The sequence below is a fragment of the Protopterus annectens genome, chromosome 5.part0 (genome assembly GCF_019279795.1).
Source record: "Protopterus annectens isolate FY-2018-M chromosome 5.part0, PAN1.0, whole genome shotgun sequence".
NCBI lineage: Eukaryota > Metazoa > Chordata > Ceratodontiformes > Protopteridae > Protopterus > Protopterus annectens.
This window is the reverse complement of record NC_056735.1, coordinates 1126792507-1126811031: the sequence shown is the minus strand read 5'-3', so window position 1 is coordinate 1126811031 and position 18525 is coordinate 1126792507. Positions and strand designations below refer to the sequence as shown.

General features: G+C 44.2%; 1 protein-coding gene across 2 annotated transcripts in view; it reads right to left on the bottom strand.

The window, feature by feature from the left end:
* Nucleotides 1-18525, bottom strand: part of EIF5B (eukaryotic translation initiation factor 5B) — a 3606765-nt gene that overhangs the window by 2301400 nt on the left and 1286840 nt on the right. The window lies entirely within an intron of this gene.

Sequence of the window (18525 nt, the reverse complement as noted above, 5' to 3'; positions counted from 1 at the left end):
TTCCAAGCTGTGTGATGAAACCTCTTTGTGCAAAACTTTGGCAGCTGGTGGTTCAGTGGAGAAGCGAACAGATCTATGTCTGGAGTTCCCCAGGACACTGTCAACTTTAGAAATACATGAAGATCCAGTTTCCACTCGTGGGGATCCATGATTTGCCTGCTTAACACATCTGCTAAGGAGTTCTGTGCTCCCGGCAGAAACCTTGCCTGAAGAGTTAGTTGCAAGCTGAGCGCAGTCTCCCATAAAATTATTGCTTGCCTGCACAATGGGTAAGAATGTGTTCCCCCTTGTTTGTTGATGTACCACATGACAGTTGTGTTGTCTGTTAGAATCAACACCTGCCCTGGAAGAAGTAACTCCTTGAAAGCCATTAATGCAAACTGGACTGCTAACATCTCCTTCATGTTGATATGTAGATGCTGTAGTCTGGCAGGCCACTTGTCTTGTATCCACTTTCCATTTAGATGAGCTCCCAAGCAATGTCCGAGGCATCTGTCGTTAAAATCTGACTCGCCTCTGGCCGGGTCACAGAGAGTCCCTTGTTTAGGTGACATTCCTGAGCCCACCACAAAAATTCTTTTTGAAGGCAAGGTATTATTTGAATGACAGTGTCCAAATCCTGGCAGTGCTGTGTCCATACATTTTTGAGATACCATTGTAGCTTCCTCATATGCAGTTTGGCATTGGGAAGCACCAGAATACAAGATGCCATGAACCCTAATGCTTGAAGGACTGTCCTTGCAGTCAGCACGGACTGATGAGATAGGTGATGGAAGTAAAGTGAAAGATTCTTTTGTTTGTCCGGGGTTAAAAAGGCCATCTGGGCTGCTGTATTCAGTCTCACACCCAGAAAGCACATGTCTTGAGAGGGTACTAGACTGGACTTTATTTCGTTCACAGAATACCCTAGGCATCTTAGCACTGCTATGACATATTCCAGATGCTGTAGAAGATCTTCTTTTTCTTGAGCCAGAATCAGGCAGTCGTCCAAGTAAGGATAGATTTGAATTCCTTTTAGCCTGAAGTAAGCTATCACTGGAGCCAGAACCTTTGTGAATACTCTGGGCGCAGTAGATAAGCCAAAGGGCAATGCAGAGAACTGATGAGAATTTCCAGCTCGAAAACGCAGGAACTTCCTGCAACTTAGTCTTATTGGCACATGAAGGTAAGCTTCCTTGAGATCTAAAGTTACCATCCAGTGATCTTTGCCCAGCAGAGGTAAAAGCTGTTGTAACGTCAACATCTTGAACTTGGGAATGTCCAGATAAGTGTTGAGGATAGATAAATCCAAAATTGGTCTCCACGTGTTCCCCTTCTTTGGTACTAGGAACAGGCGAGAATAAAATCCTAGGCCCCTTTCTGATACAGGGACTGGCTGAATGGCCCCTATTTGGAGTAACAGAGAAATTTGCTTGTGAGCCTCTTTCCTTTGTGTAGGAGGAACTTCTGGCATGCCCTTGAAAGGGGGCAAGGTATGGAAATAAAACCTGTAACCGTGGTGAATGATATCCAACACCCATCTGTCTTGAGTAATTAAATCCCAATTTTCTTTGAAAAGAGACAGTCTTCCTCCCAAAGGAGCTGCCAGACGAGAATCTACTGGCAGCTGAAAAGGCAGGTCATTGGGTCTGTTTACGAAAGGACTGACCCCTGCCCTCACCAGAAGTCTGAGCAGGTGAACTCCCTGTTCTAGGCCTAAAAGAACCTTGAGCTCTGCCCCTACCACGTCTAGACCTACCCTTAGACTGGGAATCATAAGCAGGATATGTCCATCCCTTAGTAGGCCAATTTCTACTAAACTTCGGTGGCTGCCCCTGCAAGAAATCTTTAACAGTTTGCATAGACTTAGCTTTGTCTTCCATTTTCTTCAGAACTGCTTCCACAGGTGAACCAAACACATCAGACTGTAAAGGAGCATCCAAAATCCGTGTCTTAACATGCTCAGCTAAATTCTGATCCCTCAACCAGGCATGCCTGCGAATAACAGAACTAGTGGCAGCCACCCTCGAGGAGGCCTGCACAGCATCAAAACCACATTGCAAAGAATGCTTACCCACTTGTTCAGACACATGAAGTAAATCCAGCAACTCTTTACACTCTATACCTTCCGCCAAAGCATCCACCTTAGATTTCAATTGGGAAAGGAGATAATTTTGATATTTTAGCATGTGAAATTGACAATTCAACGCTCTCATGGCTAGAGTGGAAGAAGTATACACTTTCTTTCCCCACCTATCCAAAGCCCTTGCCTCTTTATCAGTGGGAACAGGATTTTTAACCACAGAGGCCTTAACACCTTTAGGTCCCTGAGAAACAGTTTCTGGGTCCGCCCTAGGACTCTTAAACAAATACTTATGAGCTTGGGCACCCTATAGTACCTATCAGGTTTAACAGGAGCAGGAGGCAAAGAGTCAGGGTTCAGGAAGCCTCATAAAACATCTTCCACCACATTCAACACAGGAGGTATAGCTAAGGGCCTATGTTGTGGTAAAAATAAGAATTCCCTAAGCCTTTTCCTGGAATCAGAGTAATCTTGGCCTTCCCATTTAAAGTGTTCCCTCATGGAATGCAAAGTCTCTGAAAATGAGAAATCCTCAGGAGGAGAAGCTGTAGGTGTGGAGTCATCCACATCAGAATCAGAATAAGGAGGAAGGTCCTGTAAGTCTTCTGCAGAAGACTCCGAAGCTTCTGAATACTGTTCCAAACTCTCAAACTCAGGATCCACCCTAGGCCTCTTATCAGGAGGGGGCATAGAGCCTCTAATCATAGTAATTAAATCTTCTGCCATTTTAAGCATATGTTTCTTTGGCACAGAACCTGAAGTGCTAGGAGAAACCCCCACTGTAGCTGAACTTGGCCTACCTCTGAAAGAAGTTTTGGAAACAGTAGGAGAAGCTCTAACTATCTTGGGAACAGAGGGAAGAACAGTTACCGGAGAAGCCCCCTCAGCCTGGCCTACTTCCTGAGAGGGCACATCCTGCAACAATAAAGTCTCTGCCTGAGACTCCAAAGAAACTCCTGGCAAAACCTCTGGCTCCACAGAGCCTTCTAAAGAACCGACGTCCGGGACTGCCGGTTCATCAACCCTAGGCTTCGCTGTTTTGTCTTTGCGCTTTTTAGATTTAAGCGGCGTCGGAGCATCCGACGGCATTTTGTAATTACAACGTTTCCCAAACACTAACCTGGCACAGTCTAAACTTCTCTTAATAGTGCGTTTATTAAACCTAGCACAAGAGCGGCAACCAACAACGTCGTGCTCAGGCCCTAAACAAGGTATACACAGAGTATGGTAATCCCTATGAGGAATCTGTTTCCCACAAGAAATACAGTTATTCACTTTTTCTGACATCCGGTTAAATACTGAGGCAAGAAAAAACCAAAATGCTCCCCAACGGGGTACTTAGCCAACTTTGATTCGGTCTGAAACTCCGACTTCGGAAATATTTCAGAACGCCAACCTGCACTCGCAAGAACTGCTTCTGCATCGGACCATGCGGCAAAAAAGACTGGAGATATGGCGTCGGTCATGCGCATTAGTACCCTGACGTACTGACGTCAGTCTAATGCGCCTTGACCGACGTCAGCCATATACTTTGGTATTCGGGCCGACTGGACAGCGGACTACCCAATAGTTAGGACTGCAGCAATGTGGAACGAAGAACATCACTATGATGCAAAAATATACCAATGCTTAATAGTATTGTTGGTTAAATCTAGCACAAAACAGACAGCCAGGCACGTTATGATCAGGGCCTATGCAAGGAATACAGTATAAATGGAAATCCTTATGAGGTAATTTGCTTCTCACAAGTAATACAATTAACTTTTTCTGACATCAGTAAAAAGAAAAAAAAGTTTCCCTTAGCTTTAGTGAAGACTTTGGTTCTTAAACTCAAACTCTAATATTTCAGTAGTTGGCCGACCTGCACTTGCGAAATGCTTCTGATTCAGGCACCGTGCAGCAAGAAAGACTGAAGAAAATGGCGTTGGCTGCATGTTTTATACCCCTGATGACCCGGCGTCATGGAAGAGAAGACACCAGCCAACGCAGGACCCAAGACTTTGGAATTCAGGCCGACTGAGGGCAACCTGCACCCAGATTACCCTAATGTAATGACTGCAACAGTGAAACACGAACAACATCCAAGGAAGGGGTAGGTGTGGCCAAAATCATAACCAAAATGACTGGTAACCATCAACAATCTCAGCAGTCGGCTCCACAGCAAAAATCTGAGTGTTATAACTGTGGGCAGACAGGCCATTGGAAAAATAATTGTCCATATCTTGCTCCATCGCCGCCAGCCCCTGCCAACAGCAGTAACCAGTTTGTGTCTGAAATGTCAACAGACCAACCCCTTTTCGCAGCAGTGGAATTCGGCCTGGACTCCACCAAATTGATCTGAGGGCCATAATCAGTCATAAGCACAATAGGGATTCCCTGAACAGCTTCAACAGCAATCGTTTCCCTTGCTACCAGTGGATCAAACCGGACCATATGTTACATTGACGCTCAAAAATGCTAGACACCCCTTTCTGATAGACACCGGAGCTACTAAATCTATGTTAACATCGGCCGCCTCAGTAGGTATTACTCTTTCGAATACATCTACTAAGGGGGTGGGAGTCTCTGGAGTGCCTATAAAATATCGAGAAACTGTACCAATGCCAGTCACCTTGGGCCCCCTAAAAGGTGAACAGGCTTTCCTTGTAGGGCCATCGGTGCCATTAAACCTTCTGGGCAGAGACTTGCCCTTCAAAATGGGGGCTATTATTTTCTGTACTGAGGATGGTGTTTTTCTACAGGTGCACCCAGATAGTCACAATGAAGCTCTTGGCCTTCTTGGTGACTCTGGCCCCCAACAGTCCCAGATCCGCTGACTAAACATTTAGATTCACTACCTGCTTCTTTGTGGACTGCCCACGACAATGATGCTGGGTTCCTTACGTCTGCTACTCCTGTCTGTATTACCTTAAAACCCGGTCCTCAATTACCTTCCGTACCCCAATATCCAGTTTCCAAAGAAGCGGAACAAGGTATCCAACCAGTAATAACTTCTTTGATAGAGCAGTCTTATTGTCCCCAGAGTGAGCCTGTGTAACACACCAATTCTTCCAGTCAAAAAACCAGGAAGGTAGGCTTACCGCTTTGTGCAGGACCTTAAGACAGGTCAATAAGGCCATTCTTCCGGGCTTTCCAGTAGTGCCTAACCCTGCCACTATTCTTAGCTGTATTCCCCCAGCTGCCAAATACTTCACAGAAACAGATATTTATTCTGCCTTTTTTTACACAGAAGTGCATGTAGATAGTATCTGCTTGCCTTCACGTATAAGGGGCAGCAGTACACTTGGACAACACTGCCGTAAGGATATGTCGAGTCCCCTACACTCTTTTCCAGAGAAATGTTCCAACAGTTACAAGACCTTAAATTACCAACTACTTCTGTTTTGGTTCAGTATGTTAATGACATACTTATTGCTTCTGTAACCAAACAGGCGTGTTTGGATGACTCACTACTGGTACTTCGTTTACTGGCTCAGTGGGGATTTCAGGTTAACAAGGCAAAGTTACAATTTTTCCAGCCTGAAGTCCAGTACTTGGGTCACATTATTGCAGCTGGCTCTCGCAGTGTTCTGCCCTCACGCATTGCAGCTATTCAACGGGCCCCGAGGCCCACCCCCAAGCATCAGTTGAGGCGCTTTCTAGGACTGGCAGGATATTGTAGACAGTGGGTTCCTAACTTTTCCGAACTTTCAGGACCACTTTTACCTCTGTTGAAAAAGGATAACCGATCTTCTGCCCTGGTCAGACGACCATGAAGCTGCTTTTTAAGCTACTAAATCTGCTCTAATGAATCCACCCACCCTGGGTCTGCCCGATTACAATAAACCATACTTTCTAGTCTGTTCAGAACAGAAGTTTGCACTGGGCCTCCTGGCACAACCTAGAGCAGGAGGTTATAGACCAGTGGCTTATTACAGTACTACACTAGACCCAGTAGGGGCAGGCTACCCTCTCTGCCTGAGGGCAGTGGGAGCAGCAGCCTTGTTAGTAAAAATGGCAAGCCCTTTAACTTTCGGCCATCAAACCATGTTAGCAGTACCACATGCAGTCCAAGCCCTCCTTTTAAAACCAGAACCCAGTATCTTCCACAAGCCAGACTCACTAAGTAAAAAATCAAATTTTCAACCAAAAAACACTTGAAGGAAATCAGGCTCTGCTCCTGGATACACACAAATCTTTATTAGTCCACAAAGGAGGTTGACACTTAACTTAACACTAACTTTTAAAGGAGGATGTAACTAATGCATTATTACATTGATTTCTACTTTCTGAAGACGGCGAAACAAAAACGTATTGTTTGTATTAGCGTTAAGTGTCAACCTCCTTTGTGGACTAATAAAGATTTGTGTGTATCCAGGAGCAGAGCCTGATTTCCTTCAAGTGTTTTTTGGTTGAAAAGTTGGTTTTCAACACTTTTTCCAGAGTTTATATCGTGTTAAGAAATCAATTTGCTTAGCAACCCTACATTACAAATTGTTCGCTGCCCACCACTAAACCCAACCTCTAATTCCAACAGATACTGAAAAAAAAAAAAACATGACTGTTGTTAATTTTGTGCTTCCTCCTAAAATCGATGTTGATACCCCCCCCTCACTAACCTGTACTACATTATTTTCGTGGATGAATCCTGCTTACGTGATAGACTTGTCCAATTAGCAGCATGGGCAGTATACTACCCTCAAAGTAATTCCGACCGGTAGGCTACCACCAGGCACTTCAGCCCAAGTAGCAGAGCTTGTGGCATTGACGCATGCATGCAAACTAGCAGAAGGAAAGACTGTTACTATATGTACCGATTCTAGATATGCTTATGGTGTTGGACATGACTTTGGGACGTTGTGGAGAGTGTGTGGATTCCTGACGTCCTCTGGAACCATTATAAAACATGCCTTTTATGTTGATGATTTATTAAAAGCCTTACTCTTACCTTCAAAAATTGCTGTTGTAAAATGTGCAGCTCACCAATCAGATGACTCTCTTAAAACAAAGGGCAATGCCTTAGCTGATTGGGCTGCCACACAGGCTGCATTAAATGGTGCTGTTTAGGGAAAAGATGCGCAGCCAATACATCAGTCTATGCAGACAGCTTTGTTTACACATGTTTTAAAGGCCTTACAGTGTGTGAAGCTACCAAAGCTGAAAGAGACCTGGCAAAAGTTTAATTGCTTTAAAAATGCAAAATCCATTTGACAACACCCTGATGGCAGGCTTGTCTGCCCCAAACCTATAAAGCTCTTTTATAAAGGCTTACCCTTTACCTTCTGATATTGGCATCTAGGTCTTAATAAAATTGATTCTCCAAGACTGGTTTGCCCCCTCACTCTCAGCTTCTGTACATCATTTTCTAAATACTTGCTCTGTAGGTCTACACATAACATTGCAGAAGTAACTAAAGCCCAACCTCAACCTGTGCCAAAGCCTCAGGGTCCTTTTTACTCCTTGCAATGGGACTTTATTGAATTACCATCTTACAGCCATTTTAAATATGTATTAACTGTTGTCTATTTTTTTTTCTAGTTGGTTAGAAGCGTATCCATGTGCTAAAAAAGTACAGTTGTGTACACCTACTATAAATGTAGATGTTAGAGTGTATTCACTGTTGCAGTCATTACATTTGGGCAATCTGCTGGCAGTTTGCCCTCAGTCGGCTTGAATAACAAAGTCTTGGGTCCTGCGTCGGTTGTGGTCTTCTCTTCCATGACACCAGGGGTATAAAACATGCAGCAGACACCACTTTAATCAGTTTTTCTAGCCCCAGTGTCAGGTGCCCCCCCCCAAATGGGGAGCATTATATATATATATATATATATATATATATATATATATATATATATATATATATATATATACACATATATATACACACATATACACACACACACACACACACACACACACACACACACACATATATATATATATATATATATATATACACACAATGTACCTTAGAAACATATAATTTACCTTCAACTAAAAGCAAATACACCACAAAGGCTTCTAAGTACAGTGAAGGAAAGAAAAGGTATAGAATGGGTGATGGCGGGTGGGTAACCCGGACTGCAACAGTGAATACACTAACATCTACATTTATGGCAAGTGTACACAACTGTACTATGTTCTTCGTGTTTCACTGTTGGTCATTACATTTGGGTAGAATCCCAAAGCTATGGATGGGGGGATGGAACTAAACAGCATTAGGAGCAGCTATCAGGGACTGCAGCGGCAAAGCCTGCCCTAGATTTAGAGAAGAGAGGTAAATGATAATGCTTTGTGAATGTATGAACAGAGCTCCAAGTAGCAGCTTCTAGAATGTCTTTGGATGGGACCCCTCTGATAAAAGCTGCTGAAGTAGAGGCAGCCCTGGTGGAATGGGATCCGATTCCCTTGGGCACAGGTTTACCATGGTGCAAATAGCATAAACAAATGCAGTGGCTTATCCATTTAGAAATAGTCTGCTTTGATATAGCCTTCCCCTCTGATCCTGCAGCAAATGCTACCAGTAGTTGCTCAGAATTTCTTAGACATTTTGTCCTGTTTAAGTAGAATTTTAGTTGTCGGTGTACATCCAAAGAATGCAGAATCCACTCCCCCTTATTCTGCGGATTTGGGAAAAATGTTGGCAGATGAATGGTCTGGTTAAGAGCCACACTGGATACCACCTTAGGCATAAAAGGATTAGTCCTGAGGGCCACCCTGTCCGGGTAAAATATAAATGAAAGGCTGCACTGCCATGAGAGCCTATAGTTCTGAAACCATTCTTGCTGAAGTGACTGCCAAAAGAAAAGCTGTCTTCCAAAATAGAAATTTTATATCTGCAGTAGCTGCTGGTTCAAAAGGAGGCAGGGTGAGTTTTTCCAGCACAAAATTGAGGTCCCATGCAGGAGTTGGTGCTCCCCTGGGAGGCCTTAAATTTTTGGCCCCTCAGATACTGTTTAAGCAGTGGATGAGAAAAGAGGGGAGGCTCTGTGTTGTAATGAGCCAAGATGGCAGAGGCATGGATTTTTATTGAAGAAAAAGATAGGCCCCTGTCAAGCATCTCAGTTAAGTATTGTAAAATCTGAGGAATATTGGGCTTTGCTTTGTCTATTTCTTGTGCTTGGTTCTAAGCACAGAATCTCTTCCATTTATCAACACAAGATTTTCTAGAACTAGGCCTTGTGGCTTCCAAAATGACATCCATCACAGATTTACTGACAGGCGTGGTTTGAATAATTAGTTGATTAGCCATGCTGTAAGATTCAGAGTTTGGAGCCGAGTGTGCAGAATTTGATAGTTTCTGCTGAGACAGTAGATGAGGTGTTTGAGGAAAGTACCATGGAGGAAGTTGACATATTCCTTAGAAGCGGGTACCAGTGCTGGCGAGGCCAGTCCGGAGCAATTAGGATAATTTTTGGTCTTTCCTGTCTGACTTTTAGTAAGACCTTGGAGAGTAGAGGCAGAGGGGGAAAGGCATAGACTGATAGATTTTTCCAGCTGAAGGACAGAGCATCCACTTTCTATGCTTTTTTGCGACGAGTTCTTGTGCAGAACTTGTACAACTGGCAGATCTATTTGCCTCTCCCCAAAACTATGTCTGGGCTCCCCCATTTCTGTGTTAACATGCTGAAGATTTGTGGATCCAGTTTCCATTTGTGCGGGTCCATAAGATTTCTGCTTAGGTAGTCTGCCAGAGTATTTTGCTTTCCTGGCAGGAATTGAGCTTGAAGATGTATTCGCAAAGTCAAGGCTGTATTCCACAATGCCATGGCTAGTCTACAATGGGGGTAGGAATGTGTACCCCCCCCCTAATTATGTACCACAACTGTGGTGTTGTCCGTCTTTATCAGTAATTGCCCTGGATGAAGTAAGTCCTTGAAGGCTGTCAGCGCATTCTGAACAACTAGCATTTCTTTCTGGTTGATATACAGATGCAGTTGGTTTGGGCTCCATTTGCCCTGAATGCATCTCCCTGCCAGGTTAGCCCCCCAAGCATAGTCTGATGCGTCTGTAGTTGGGGTTTGGGTGGCAGGGGATAGAGTGAATGACAGTCCCTTGTTTTGGTGACATGTCTCTGCCCACCAAAGAAACTCCTGTTGTAGGCAAGGAATGACAGGAATCATTGTTTCCAGGCTGACCATGTTGACTCCATAAACTTTTTAGGTACCACTGAAGTTTCCTCATATGCAGTCTCGCATATGGAATTAGTAGGAGGCAGGATGCCCCAAAGCCTGCAAAGTTTGTCTTGCAGATAACTAGGTTTTTGTTGCCATTTGTTTGAAATACGTTATCAATTGCCTTTGTCTGGCGTGAGGTAGGCCATCTGGGCAGTTGTATTCAAGCGTGCACCTAGGAATGTAATTATTTGAGGGGGTACCAGTTGTGATTTAGACATGCTAGAAACCTTTTTACAAATGCCAGATGTTGAAGTAGAGTGTCCTTGCCCTCTGCTTGAATGAGACAATTGTCCAGATAAGGAAAAAATTGAATATTTGTCTGCAGAATGCAATTACTAGTGCCAGGCACTTTGTAAAGACCCTGGGTGCAGTAGATAAGCCAAAGGGCAGTGCAGAGAATTGGAAATGCAAAAAAACTGCTTTGAAGCGGAGTTATCTTCTGCATGATTCCCTTATTGGGATACGCAGGTATGCCTCTTTTACGTCTAGAGTTACTAACCAAGCATTCTTGCCTAGCATAGGCAGCAGCTGTTGTAAAGTCAGCATTTTGAATTTTAGAATGTCCAGGAACGTGTTCAGAATCAATAAGTCCAGTATTGGACACCATGAATTGTCTTTTCTGGGTACCAGGGAAAGTCTTGAATGAAATCCTTGTCCTTTTTCCTTTTCTGGTACCGGTTGAATAGCCCCCATATCCATGAGGGACATGACTTGTTTCTGGGCCTCTGCCCACTGGTTCTGTTGCAGATCCGGTCATCCGTTTGAAATTGGCAAAGTAGGGAAATGAAATCTGTACCCCTGGGATACTATGTTTAATACCCACTTATCCTGGGTAATTAAATGCCAATTTTGAGCATGAAGTGCTAGTTTTCCCCCCAAGGGGGCTGCCAAAAGATAAGTGCTTGGAGATGGTAGAGGAAAGTCAATGACACTGCTTACTGTAGGGTTGTGCTTTGTTTCCGCCAGATTTAAAGGTGGAGGCATCCCATTGCTTTGACCTGTAAGAACCCTGTGATTGATATCTGGAGCCTTTTGAGCACCTGGGTTTGCCCTGAGTGGCTCTGTTGGACACAGGAAAGGACCAATTTTTAGTAGGCCAGTGCCTACTGAACCTGGGTGGCTGCACTTTCAAGAAATGTTTTACAGTTTGCATAGATTTAGCTTGGTCTTCCATGTTCTTTAAATCTTCTGCCTTATTACCAAATCATGCTGCAAAGGGGCATCCATCAATTTAGCTTTAACATGATAAGGCAGATTTTGCTCCTTGAGTCAAGCATGCCTTCTAATCACAGATCCAGTAACGGTGGCCCTACAAGAGGCCTCCAAGGAATCAAAACCACATTGCAAAGTATGTTTTCTAACCAGTTCTGCTGAATACAATAAATCCTGTAACTCTATTTTCCACACAATCAGAAATCATTTTCTGTTTCAGTAAGCCCATAACATGCTGTTGATACTTAAGCATATGAAACTGGCAGTTTAAAGCCCAGATTGCTAGGGTTGCAGACGTAAAAACCTTCTTAGCCCATCTATCCAGCGCCCTGGAATCTCTATCAGAAGGGGTAGGATTTTTGGCTGTAGAAGCCTTAACACCCTTGGGACCCTAAGAAATAGTCTCAGGATCAGCAGCAGGATTTTTTAAAAGAAATTTGTGGGAGTCAGGAACCCTGTAATATCTGTCTGGCTTACTAGGAGCTGGAGGGCACGGAATCAGGAGCCATGCTTGATTCCGAGAACACATCAACAATGCCCAATACAGGTGGTATTGCCAAAGGCCTATGCTAAGGAAGAAGAAAATCCCTAAGCCTCTTGATTCAGAGAAGTCCCGACTCTCCCAGTGAAAATGTTCCCTTAAAGTACGCAAAGTCTCTCCAAAAGAGTAATCCTCAGAAGGAGAAGCAGATCGGATGGATTCCTCTGCATCAGAATCCTCATAGGGTGGAATAGAAAATTCCTGATCAGAAGAGGAATCGCAAGAAATGGAAACCTGATCTTAAGATTCATAATCAGTGCCTTGCCTAGGTCTCTGAGCAGGGGGGGGGGGTTGGAATCAAGGTAATTAAATCCTCAGCTATTTTGAAAATCTGTTTTTTTAGGCATAGGGGCCTGAGCACGTGGCTCATGCATCAGTTTTTTAGACACAGAAGTTGTTTTTGACCTTGTTTTTGTTGCTGGCATCGATTTAATGCAAAAAGGCTGAGGCCTGAAAACTCCCTCAGAAGTTGGTGCCTGCTCAGTGGCTCCGGACCCATCCAAGGGAGAGACACCCACGAGTTCAATACTTGGCGAATCTCGTGGCATACCGGACTCAGAATGGGTCTCGGTAGAGGCCTGCGACTCAAAAGTAGCAGGTATCAGGAGCTGCGAAAGTGCCTCACTGAGTACTGGAGAACCGGTGACTGGCTTAGAAGCTTAGTCGTCTGTTTTGGACCTCGACGGTCTGTCTCTTTTTCCTTGCATTTTTTATGAACTCCAGTAATCGGGATTGCTAACAGACGACATTTCAGGGTAGTTAAATCTTGAACCAAAATATTTAGAAGCAAAAATATATTGACGCATAATAGTGTGTTGGTTAAATTTAGCGCAAAACTGACAGCAAGGCACATTGTGATCAGGGCCTAGGCAAGGAATACAGTACAAATGAAAATCCTTATGAGGCATTTGGTTCCCACAAGTAATGCAATTACTAACTTTTATTGACATCGGTAAGGAGCAAGAAAAAGTTTCCCCAAGAGGGCACTTTTGAAGACTTCAGTTCTGAAACTAATACAAAATTTCAGGAGTCGGCCGACCAGCACTTGCGAACTGCTTCGGGCACCGTGTGGCAATAAAGACTGATTAATATGGCGCTGGCTGCATGTTTTACACCCCTGACGACCTGACGTCATGGAAAAAGAGACCGCAACCGACGCAGGACCCAAGACTTTGTTATTCAGGCCAATTGAGGGCAGCCTGCCAGCAGATTACCCAAATGTAATGACTGCAACAGTGAAACACGAAGAACATCGATGCTGTTTCTGTAGCTAATTAACTATGTTAGGATTTTATACCCAAGTTTGGGGTACCCTGTACTATATACTCTAACAAGTGCACACATTTCACTGCTCAGTTAACTCAGGCATTATGTTCTGTGTTAGCCATCACGGTTAAGTTTCACTGTCTTTATCTACCTCAAGCTTCTGGCATTAAACCAATGAATCAAACATTAAAAATAAGATTGGCAAAACTTACTTCAAAACCAGGTATGACATGGGTACAAGCCCTTCCCTGGCATACTGGGGTAATGCGGCAACTGCCTCATTACACAGACAATCCTCTCCTTCTACCACCCAACACTACAACCTGCGAGATGCGCACTTACATAGCCAAACTGGAAGCAAAGCTCTCTCCGACCAAGATTGTGCTAGACAGTCAAGAGAAGGTTAATACCTGCATTACACCTCAAGCAACTCATAGCCCTTCAAAACCCACACCATCAACACCTACACACAGCAACACTAAACCCACATATGCGGCGGCCCTTCACATTAGCCTGCCCAAGCAACAAGGACCTCCTTAGCAGAAACGCAAACAAACACCAGTCATAACCAAAGTGACAGACAGCTCACAACACCAGTGTGCCACCCAACAACAGCCCCTAAGGCAAGACAATCTACCCATCACTTTAGTCATAGGTGACTCTATAGTCAGGCACATTTATGTCCCACTCACCAGGCTGAACAAGGAAAAAATTACAGTCAGCTGCCTGTCGGGTGCTAGGATCCGCCACATAACACATGCACTCAAGTCACTCCACAAGTACAAATACGACTCTGTCATTGTCCATGCTGGAGTGAATGACTTGAGACATACCTCCCTGGACTACATGAATAGAGACATGGAAGAGCTCTTGGATCATACAACCCAGGCAGGTATGACCCTAGACCTGAGTAGCATCCTGCCTTCGCACAGAATTGTACCACAGTACACGGACAAAATGACTGACTTCAACAATTGGCTAAGCTTCTGGTGTCATTCAAAGGGGATCCAGTATTTGTCTGCCTGGGAAGACATGATCGACAAACCACGACGCTTTGCCAGAGATGGTCTGCACCTGTCAGCCCTGGGATTCAGGTTACTGGCTAAAGCTCTTGCCACCCTTATAGTGGATTTTTTGAGCAAGGTTCAAAGGATAAAACCACCACCGTAACAGATACAAGCATGCAAAATCTGAAGGTAATGCTACTCAATGCTTGAAGTCTAAACCTCAAAATGCACTCTCTCGAGGCACTCCTAAAAATGGAGAACATCGATATCTGTGTAGTAACTGAGACCTGGTTCAAGGCTCCAGAGAGCACCCCTGCAATACCAGGCTACAATTCTTAACACTTTTCGGCCACCAAACCAATACCGAAACACTAAAGGTGGAGGAGTGTCCATATTCACACCTCCAGGCTAGTTGCCCAACACAATGCATCTAAAATTCTCCAGGTGCAACTAACACTAGGTAAGACTGCAATCCAAATTGTAACTTGCTACAGATCCCCCACCATGCCCCAAGATTCTCACTACACCTTTCTAAACATACTGGAAAATATTAAGATACAACTCAACACCCTAATACTGGGTGATTTCAACTACCTTGCCATTAATTGGGAAGACTACTCGGGTACCAACTCCTTTTCCCAACGGTTCTTGGAATTCATAAATTCCAACACCCTGGATGAACTAATCCATTGTCCCACCAGGGGCTCCAATATCCTAGACCTGGTCATTACCAACATGGGGGAGAGATGCTCCATACCAGTGGTCATCCCCTCGTTGGTCAGGTCTGACCATTAGCAAATCACCCTTGACATCCACATCCCACCCCCAGTACGGAAACCTCCTTAAAAAACTTCTCCAAAGCCAACTTCATGCTACTGAAGTCAGAAGTGACAAACTTCACAACACCTACGCAGACGGGATCTGGAAATTCGACTGCAGAATCCTACACTAAGGCACTGTATGAGCACATCTACTCGTGCATGAATCTTGCCATCCCAAATAGAACCAAGATGCTCTTCTCCAAAATAAGGAAGCCAATCTGGTGGTCCCCTGCTATAAACCAACTATACAACAGAAGGAAGAAATTGTTGCAGAAGAGGAAAATCCCAGGATGCAAAAAACTCCCTCACCAGCCTCAGTAAGAAGCTGAGACCCCTCATAAAATCCTCAAAAGCTAGTTACGAAAATAAAATTGCCAAAGATTCCAAGACAACCACAAGGCATTCTATAGTTATGTCAAGAATCTAAATGGCAATGCTCAGATCTGCTCTGAGCTACAACAGAATGGCATTAAATATACTGATCCCAAGGATATTGCCAATGTCCTGGCAAATCGATTTAGTGCCAACTTCACCCCCCCTCTCACCCCCTAGAGGGCCCATCTCAATACCAAAAGATTGCCAAATTCCGATAATCACGGCCACACAGGTAGAAACCGCACTCTCCAAATCAAAGAAAACAGCATCCATGGGACCAGATGACATCCCGGGCTGTGTACTACATGAACTACAAAATGAAATGGCACCTCACTTAAGTGTCATATTTAATCATAGCCTCACCTCAGGCTTCGTGCCCACTGAGTGGCGCACAGCTACAGTTATCCTGCTCCACAAGGGAGGATCCGCCTTGGATCCCGGGAACTACCGTCCCATCAGTCTGACAAGCCTGACCTGCAAGGGCATGGAACGCATCATCATGGAACTTATACACGAAGACATTGGCAACCTTCAAACACTGGACCCCACCCAGTTTGGGTTTGTGAAGGGCCGATCTTGTACCCTGAATCTGACTGACTTCTTCGAATCAGTCTCCAGAGCTGTGGACAAGGGTAAGGCGGTCCACACAGCCTATCTGGACCTCGCCAAGGCCTTCGACACAGTCCTCAACTCTGGAATCATAGATAAACTTACAAAGCTGGGCATAAACACTACGTCACTCGATGGGTTGCCAACTGGCTTACTAACAGAACTCAGACTGTAAAAGTAGCAGACTCCAAATCCAGCTCCAGACAAGTGGAGTACCTCAGGGTTCAGTCCTGGGACCACTCTTGTTTGGAATCTACTTCTCTGAAGTACAGGCCAACACAAAGGTACTCTGACTAACAAAGTTTGCAGATGACTGCACACTGGGAGCTATTATTGAATCCCCAAATTATGTGGATATCCTACAAAAGGGCCTTACAGAAACAGATGCCTGGTGCCAGAGCCATGGGCTCAAGCTTAATGCCAAGAAATGTATAGTTATCCTCTTTGGAAAAAAAACATGTACCCATGAATTACCACAGGTGGCAAGACACTAAACATCGAAAGTGTGATGAGAGACTTAGGGACACAGGTGGACAGTGGTCTCACTTTCGATAACCACATCACCACAACAGTCAAGAAAATCCTTATATGTGGCACACCATCACTAACGGCTTTTTATCCAGGAAAAAGAAGGTCATTGTCCCACTGTACTCATCCCTCATTAGACCCATTAAGGAGTATAATGCCCGGTTTGGTATGTACCTCACAAAATATCTGCAACAGCTGGAAAGGCCACAGAAATACCTCACTAAAAGAATCACAGGCCTAAAGCAGATGCAATATGCTGACCATCTAAAAAAACTCCAGCTATACTCTGTGGCATATCGTCGACTCAGAGGCAATCTCTGCTTAACATACAAGGCAATGTCAAACCCTGAGCTGGTGGACATGCTCCACTTAATGAAATCCCAAACCCTCAAAGCTACATGCTCCAGGGATCTAAACCTTATCACAATGAACAAAACATGCTGGAGGGATAGGTTCCTGATCCAGAGACTCCCCATACTCTGGAACAGACTGCCCATACATGTCAAGCAGAGCGCCTCATTGGCCCTCTTCAAAATGAACCTTGATGACTGGATGGGAGATAGGAAATTCACCCCAGGGATCACATCAGTCACCCTGCTAGACAGGGGCCAGATAAGTAAATATTGTGGGAAGAAATATCCAGAGAATTGTTATGGCTAGGCTTGCATAGGCCTTAGGGCCGATAGCCTAGTACCAACCTCTGAACCTATGTTACTTTCAATTTGCTCTCAGGTTCACCCGACAAAGGGACTTTCCCCTCATAAAATAATGGGACGCCCTATGCGTCTTCCCATGACTCCAACTCCACCCTTTTCTGCAATCGATAAATTTTGATGCTAATGTTTTGCTTTACTGCAAATCTCGTTTCTGTTTTACAGCAATATCAAAAACAAGTTGCAGCAGCCCGGCAGTCTCCAAACCCTCTCCTGGAGCCCTCTCTGCAACCTGGAGACTGGGTTTATGTAAAGTCATTTTCTCGAAAAACTGTTCTCCAACCCTGTTGAAAAGGACCATTTTTAGTGCTCCTCACCACCTCTTCAACAGTCCGACTTCAAGACTCTCCTCTGTGGATCCACGTGTCACATGTTAAGAAAGTCAAACCATCAGACTCACAACAACCTCTTCTACTTAACAGCTCCTGTTTCTGAACCCATCGCAGCTCGAACCATAAGCAAAACTACACCAGGATGATGACTGATGACAAACAGTTACTCTATCCTACTTCAGCATCAACTCCTGCTTCACCAATGTAATGAGCCTTTCCTCAACGTTACTGGATGGCCATTCTTATCAGCATCCTTATTATATTGATTTTTCTGCTCTGGACATTTCTTTTTACAACAACTACTTTCTCAATTCATGACCGAGCAGCCTGGCACCCCCCTTTCAATATGTACCAGGCTATCAAATACATTTATGCCTCCAAGTTCAATGTCTCAAACTGCTGAATTTGTACTGCTATTCCCTCTGTTCATGGGGGACTGTCACTGACAGCACCCCCACTGAATGTTACTGAAATATGGATAAACTTACTTAATCATATGACTAATATTACATCTGCAAACTCTGTGGCCTTACAACTATCCCTTCGTCATAACGGCATTCTGTGCTTCCAGTAAAATTATTCAAAGCGACACTACTGGACCAGAAAAATGGGATGGAATTCCTGCAATTACATGACTAAATATCAGTGCAATTATACAGACGTGATAAATGGCACGCAATGCACTTCCACAGGATGCCAAGCCCAACTCTTTCCAATACTTCAAATATTCCAAGAAGCTTCATTGAACACGTCTACCGCTACGGTATTAATGACTATTTCACAGTATGAAGTTAAACAGCACTACCTCTGCAAATATTACATTAGTGCAGGACTGTTACCAGAGCACTGGTCTGGCAGCTATTTTTTAGGATATTTGATTCCAGCTATTCGACATACAACTTA